The sequence below is a fragment of the Erpetoichthys calabaricus genome, chromosome 2 (assembly GCF_900747795.2).
Source record: "Erpetoichthys calabaricus chromosome 2, fErpCal1.3, whole genome shotgun sequence".
NCBI classification, from domain to species: domain Eukaryota; kingdom Metazoa; phylum Chordata; class Cladistia; order Polypteriformes; family Polypteridae; genus Erpetoichthys; species Erpetoichthys calabaricus.
Window position 1 is genome coordinate 341,375,662 of NC_041395.2, and position 7,963 is coordinate 341,383,624.

Consider the following 7,963-nt stretch of genomic DNA (forward strand, 5'->3'; position numbering starts at 1 on the left):
CGTGTCCTGGGTCTTCCCTGGGGCCTCCTCCCGGTTAGACGTGCCTGGAACACCTCACAAGGGAGGCGTCCAGGAGGCATCCTGATCAGATGCCCGAGCCACCTCATCTGACTCCTCTCGATGCGGAGGAGCAGCGGCTCTACTCTGATCCCCTCCCGGATGACTGAGCTTCTCACCCTATCTTTAAGGGAGAGCCCAGACACCCTGCGGAGGAAACTCATTTCAGCCACTTGTATTCGCGATCCCGTTCTTTTGGTCACTACCCAAAGCTCATGACCATAGGTGAGGGTAGGAACATAGATCGACTGGTAAATTGAGAGCTTTGCCTTACGGCTCAGCTCCTTTTTCACCACGACAGACCGATGCAGAGCCCGCATCACTGTGGACGCCACACCGATCCGCCTGTCGATCTCACGCTCCATTCTTCCCTCACTTGTTCATGAAAATCATGAACATCATTTTTGGGTAATGATGCAGATCAAGAGTCAAATGTGTGAAAATGGTGTGCCTCTTCTCGGGTAATGATTAAGTCTGGGAATCAAACGAATGAAAATCATGCACCTAACTCTTGGGTAATGATTCAAATCAAGAATCCATTGAGTGAGAATAGTGTGCCTCGCTCTTGGGTAATGATTCAGGTCCTGAACAAAATTAGGGAGAACAGTGAGACTCATTCTCAGGTAATTATTCAGTCTGAGGATCAAATGAATGAAAATTATGAACATCATTTTTGGGTAATCATTCAGATCAAGAATCAAATGTGTGAAAATGGTGTGCCTCTTTCTCGGGTAATGATTAAGTCTGAGAATCCAATGAAAAAAATCAGGCACCTAACTCTTGGGTAATGATTCAGATCAAGAACCAGTTGAGTAAGAATAGTGTGCCTCGCTCTTGGGTAATGATTCAGTTCCTGAACAAAATTAGGGAGAATCATGAGCCTCATTCTCAGGTAATTATTCGGTCTAAGAATCAAATAAATGGAAATCATGAACCTAATTCTTGGGTAATGATTCAGTTCATTCAATTAATGAATGATAATTATGTGCCTTCCCTATTTCATTACCCATCACTACTTCAATGGACTAGGGCAGGGGTCTGCAACCTTCACTATGAAAAGAGCCATTTTGCCCCCTCTTCCTCCAAAGAAAAATAGTCTGGAGCCGCAAAACACAACACAGCTGATAAACTTTTAAAAGTTTTAATCTTTTTTAAGATTTTACATGTTACAACCACGGAGTACAACAAACAGAAGTGCAGTGTGCATGTGTAGGGCTACTTTGAAATAAATTAAACTGAACTCTGCAGGGGCGGCACGGTGGCGCAGTGGGTAGCGCTGCTGCCTCGCAGTTGGGAGATCTGGGGACCCCGGTTCACTTCCCGGGTCCTCCCTGCTTGGAGTTTGCATGTTCTCCCCGTGTCTGCGTGGGTTTCCTCCAGGCGCTCCGGTTTCCTCCCACAGTCCAAAGACATGCAGGTTAGGTGGATTGGAGATTCTAAATTGGCCCTAGTGTGTGCTTGGTGTGTGGGTGTGTTTGTGTGTGTCCTGCGGTGGGTTGGCACCCTGCCCGGGATTGGTTCCCTGCCTTGTGCCCTGTATTGGCTGGGATTGGCTCCAGCAGACCCCCGTGACCCTGTGTTCGGATTCAGCGGGTTGGAAAATGGATGGATGGATGGATGAACTCTGCAGGCCTATTTGGGTCCTTCCTATACCTGTGTAAAATTAAAATAAAAACTAGCCCACTTTAATATAAATAAAACATTTAGCTGTAGCTTAGCAGCTTTAAAAAAGTAAACATAAAATTCCATTTCAGTGTGCTGAATCAACTGAAGCACCTGAACATACCAAAAAACCTACATCAGCTCCGGGTCCGAAATGAATGTGTTTTGTTTTTCTGAAAAATAATAGCTTATTAAATGCTATTGTTGTCACCTGTTTAAAGTGACTTCTGTTTCTGAAGTTCGCTGCTGATCATCTCTATGTCGGGGCTGTACAATGTGACTTTGACCTTCACACAGGACTGCAGGCTCTCATGTGTGAGGCGGGAGCGATATTTGGACTTTATGAAGTTCATGGTTGAGAAAACTTGCTCACTTAAGTATGTTGAGCCAAAGATGGACAGGACTCCAAATGCATATTTTTTCATGTTCATATACGTTTTGGGAATGGCACTCCATGTGTCGAAAACAAATTTGTCGGGTTTGGGGAGGTTTTAAATATCACTCCATTTGTGCTCTTTAGCGAGAGTAGCCTTCTGACGGGTGACTTCTTCAAGATCCGCTGTCAGGCATTTGAACTTGGACACCCATTAATCTTTATCTGCTATGTCGTCCAGTTCAATTTCTAGATCGGGCTTACTTACTCCTGTGAATGCGGATGTGTTCAGCAGGGATGGGTCGACGTCCAGGGGTGTGACAGGGAAGGAGAGAGTGTTTTTTTCCTTTCTGAACTCACTGAATCTTTCTCTAAATGCAGCTTGCATTTTCTGAACAATTTCCCGTTTGTTTTTAAAGTCGGAGAATAGATGCTCTGATATTTTTATGAACGATTCTTTCATGTATTCTCCGTCTGTGAACGGCTTACCCCTCCTTACGATCTCTTGAGCTGCCACAAAACTAGCGGCTGTAGTTGACTGTGTAGAAGTGATCCACTTTTTGAAAGTATGTTTGCTCTGTTCAGCTTTCCGTTGCAGTTCCGAAATTGCTCTCTTTCGCTCATCTTTTTGCTTATTTTCAGTGAATGCTGAGAGCTTGTTTTGAAAATGTCTTTCAACGTTACATTTTTTGTTGTTCGATAATTTATCGCCACATATTAAGCACACCGGTAAGCCAGCGTCGTTGGCGGTGAAGGCAAATGCTTCTGTCCACGCAGAATTAAACTCTCTAAATTAGATGTTAAAATGTATAACACTGCATTGGAGAAATTTGGGTTTGGCCCGAATATTTGTGCTTGGATTAAACTACTGTATACCAGTCCAGAAGCTTCAGTTTGTATTAATAAAATTTGCTCAGACTACTTTAAACTAGAACGTGGTACCAGACAAGGATGTTCCTTGTCGCCACTGTTGTTTGCAATCGCTTTTGAACCACTGGCGGTTCACTGCCGAAATTCTCATCAGATAAAGGGGATTGTCAGAGAAGGACTGGAACAGAAAATTTCTCTATATGCAGATGATATGGTCTTATATATATCGGACCCAGAAAACACTGTCCCTGCTGTTTTAACAGCACTAACAGAATTTCAAAAGATATCTGGTCTTAGAATTAATCTGAATAAAAGTATACTCTTTCCAGTGAACTCACAAGCATATAATATTAGATTAGACACCCTACCTTTTACCATAGCAGATCAGTTTAAATACCTAGGGGTAAATATCACAAGTAAACATAAAGCTCTTTATCAACAAAATTTTGGCGTCTGTATGGAAAAAATTAAGCAAGACTTGCATAGATGGTCAACCCTTCATCTCACTCTAGCCGGAAGAATTAACATTGTTAAGATGAATATCCTTCCTAAACTTCTCTTTTTATTTCAAAACATTTCAATATATATCAATAAATCGTTTTTTAAACAGTTAGATTCAATAATAACCTCATTCATTTGGAACTCAAAACACCCACGTATCCGAAGAGCGACCCTACAAAGACCTCAGGCAGAAGGTGGCATGGCTTTACCTAATTTTCAGTTTTATTACTGGGCAGCAAACATACAAGCCATAAAAACCTGGACACAAATAAATGCACATACACAGGCTTGGTCCGCAATAGAAGTAAAATCCTGTAGTACTTCTTTATATTCCCTGCTCTGCTCTCCAATAAATGAAAGTTATCGCAAATATACTAATAACCCAATCGTGCTTTACTCACTCAGAATATGGAACCAAATTAGGAAGCATTTTAAGATGGAAAATCTTTTATCTGTGGCACCTCTGCAAGGGAACCACCTCTTTCAACCTTCGCAAGTATATCCAGTTTTTAATACCTGGAAAAGTTTTGGGATTAAAATGCTCAGAGATCTTTATATAGACAACATATTTACATCTTTTGAACAATTACGTTCAAAATTTAACCTCCCAGCTACACATTTCTTTTACTATCTTCAAATTAGAAATTTTGTTAAACAGAAATTGCCCGATTTCCCCCACCTTGCACCCTCCACAATGCTGGAAAAAATACTGCTCAATTCCGAGGAAACAAACACTATTTCCGCAATATATAAAATCTTATTAGAGTCCCTACCTTTCAAAGATCCAAGAGGACATTGGGAAGAAGATCTCTTAATCAATATATCAGAAAAGGAGTGGAAGGTAGCAAAGCAGAGAATTCACTCGAGTTCTATATGCGCAAAGCATAGAATTATTCAACTAAAAATTATATATCGAGCTCATCTGTCTCGCTTAAAACTGTCCAAAATGTTTCCAGGCCAGGATCCAACCTGCGAGCGCTGCAACCAAGCTCCTGCCTCACTGGGTCACATGTTCTGGGCCTGCACCAAACTAACATCATTTTGGACAAAAATTTTTAAGTGCCTCTCAGACAGCCTTAGTATCACAATCCCTCCTAACCCACTAACAGCTGTGTTTGGTGTCCTTCCAGATGGACTTGAATTGGAGAAGGACAAGCAAACGGTGATTGCATTCACTACACTCTTGGCACGCAGACTTATTTTGTTAAATTGGAAGAATCCTAATTCTCCTCTTATAAGTCAGTGGGAAACCGATGTTTTATATTATTTGAAATTGGAAAAAATCTAATTTTCAGTTAGAGGATCTGTACAAAATTTTTTCAAAACTTGGCAGGATTTAATCAATATTATTTTAGAATAAGAGAATTAACTATTATTGTATTTAACTCCCTTCTCCATCTCTTATTTATATAGATATTTACTTCTCCCCTTCTTTTGTCTAATGTTGCCTTATTAAAAAGCTTAAAGAAATTTTCCTTTAGCTAAGCTCTCCTTCTCAGGGGTGGGGTTTGATTTGTTTTCAAATTTGTTGGGTTATAAATGGATCTGTTTGTATGGAATGATTACAATGAAAATTAATAAAATAAAAATATAAAAAAAAAAAAAAAAAAAAAAAAAAAAAAATGTATAACAGTAGTAGTAGTAGTAAATAAACATATATATATATATATATATATATATATATATATATATATATATATATATATATAAATACAAGTTAAATTAAGAAATTGCCATCATTCATTTTCATGGTTTTTATTTTTTTGTCAAGGCCAAAGGGAGCCACTACAAGGAGGCTGAAGAGCCGCATGTGGCTCCAGAGCCGCGGGTTGCCGACCCCTGGACTAGGGACTTGGGCAGAATATAAAGGCTCTGGGCGGTCTTAAGCAGTGATGTCACTGGAGCTCCACCCACAGAGCACAAGGCTTAATAAGACAGACATAATTAGTTAAATAAAGCAATAGTAATAAAAACACATATAAATAAAAGTAACACACAAAAATAATAATTTAGAAATAACAACACAAAGGAAAATAAGCGTACTGTATTATAACACCTGCAGACTGTTTTAAGGACTCTGAAGTGCTGTTTGATGCAACTGATTGGTTATATATATATATATTTTTTTTTACTTTTTCATTGTTTTGCTTGATATTTATTATTTAGCACATCTACTCTCTTTTTTTGTAGATAACCTTGGGCAACATTCCACCTGTTTGGTAAGTTCTTTCAGCTTCATTCCACCGGATTCCCCAATGCACGAGGGCCACGTCCGACATAGATGATTGCTCACACGCTGCACTGCCAAGGTTCAAAGTCGCATTTGTGTACAAACATTCCAGCACTGAGAAAAGTCTCCAAGACCACACATTCCGCCCTCAACCAAAAAAGACGAGTCTCGGCCGTCGCTGTTGCATTTTTCCAATTTCATTCCGTCACTTGTAGTGCTGCAGACTCTCATTATGGTTAGTCAACACTTCAAAAGTTGCCAACATGAAAGAGGGAAAGCGAGGAGGGCTGAACGCATCCTGAGCGATGAAAGGAAGAAGAATATCTGTGGCAATAAAAGCGAACAGCTGCACGTGGCATTTAACGTGAACTGTTACCATGGTGATTTCTCTTGAACTTTATGGGTTAGACTCGCTAATGTCACCAGCTTGGCTCATGTGCTGGACCTTCATGTCTAACATCAAAGCCCATCTGCTGTGGGATGAGTAACTCATAGAGAAGAAAGCTCTCCAAGAGAGAATCTACTGGTAATGACACCCATAAACACTAGGGGGCAGTAGCTGTAAGCTGTGCTGCTCAATGCTGACCACCAGATTTGACTCAGTAGCCAAGCAATGGAGGCCTGTCTAAAACAACGGCTACAGTACATCATCCAGGAATTTGGAGTGGGGGGAGTAGGGAGGAGGAGGGGGCATTCCCAATGTAAGGGAATCACTCAAAGGGATTGAAGGTGGAAGAGACACATGGAAATAAGAAAGAGACTCAGGGACTTGGCTTCATGGAGTGTCATCGGTTTAAAGATGACATTTACGACGATCTACTTCAATGATAAAATAAACTACGAGGTTAAAGTGGACATTTCAAGATTAAAGCCAAAATTTCCACTTTAATCACAAAATAGGCCTTTTCACCGTTTGCTTAATTTTTTTTCTCTGTGGCTCAAATATACCACCGTACATTCTGATGCAGTTGTGAAGGTGCAAAAAAAAAAAAAAAGCTGGCACAAAAGATGTTATGTGAGACATTTAAAATGCATCGTGTCATTACGATGGGGAATATGCGATGTTTGAATATAAAAGCACCACGAATGCATTTGTTTGTCGGCATTTTGCTTCGCCACATCAAACATCAAAGCAGGCACATCGATCCCGGAGGATCCTAAAAGCGACTTTCTGCCAAATGTAGATGGTAAACAGAGACTCTGACGTCACATTCCGACTTGATCACACTGCGTGCCCCCCGACTTTTTGCTGGTACTGCAACTCGCGCACACGTCGCGTTCATTTCTGAGGACGTGCTCAGAGGACGCGTCAAATAAACGCTGGGAATGTATGGTGGCCATGATGCGTGCACGTACACGTTCTCAGCGGGATGTATAAACGAGCCATTACAGTATTCTGTGGCAGTCTGTATTGTTCGTACGCCATTCCCTGTCGGTTTTTCTTGGTGCTTATTAAATGTGTTCTGCAATTTTTGTGATCATAAAAAACGGTGAGTCTGCGTTAAATCTAGCTTTATCTTAGGGAAAACAGTTGCTGAAACTGTAGTGATGATTGAAACTGCTTTGAAACAGGAAGCTTTAAGTAAAACGCAGGTCTACGAGTGGTTTTTGCGTTTCAAAAGAGGTGAACTGTCACTTGAAGACCAACCAAGATCTGGCTGACCTTCCACAATTCAGAATGATGAATCCGAAGATTGTTGTCGTACTATTGAAAAGATTTCTGAATTGACTTGAGTGTCTTGGAGTTCTTGCCACCTTCCCTAATCTAAGGAAAGTGTTTTTTGTACTGTGGAGGAAGTCAAAGAAAAATCGCTGCAGGATTTGGACAACATCCCTCTTCAGCAATTCCAAAAATGTTTCCACCAGTGGGAAAACCATTGGGATGAGTGCATTCATTCACATGAACAGTACTTTGAAGGAGATTAAAGTTTCAGTAAGTACTTTTTTTCAATTCCGGCTATTTACAATACAACACAATGCAATATAATACAATACAATACAATTTATTTTTGTAGAGCCCAAAATCACACAAGAAGTGCCACAATGGGCTTTAACAGGCCCTGCCTTTTGACAGCCCCCAGCCTTGACTCTCAAAGAAGAGAGAGTCACCAAGTGAGTACTGAGAAGAGAAACAGAATAGGTGAGGGTTATTAACAAATCATAACAGTCATATTACTTATGTTTTAGTGCTAATGACAAACAACAGAGATGCAGAATGTACAGTTAATCAGCAGCTCTAGTCAGGGTGTACTAAACTGAAGTAGTGAGTC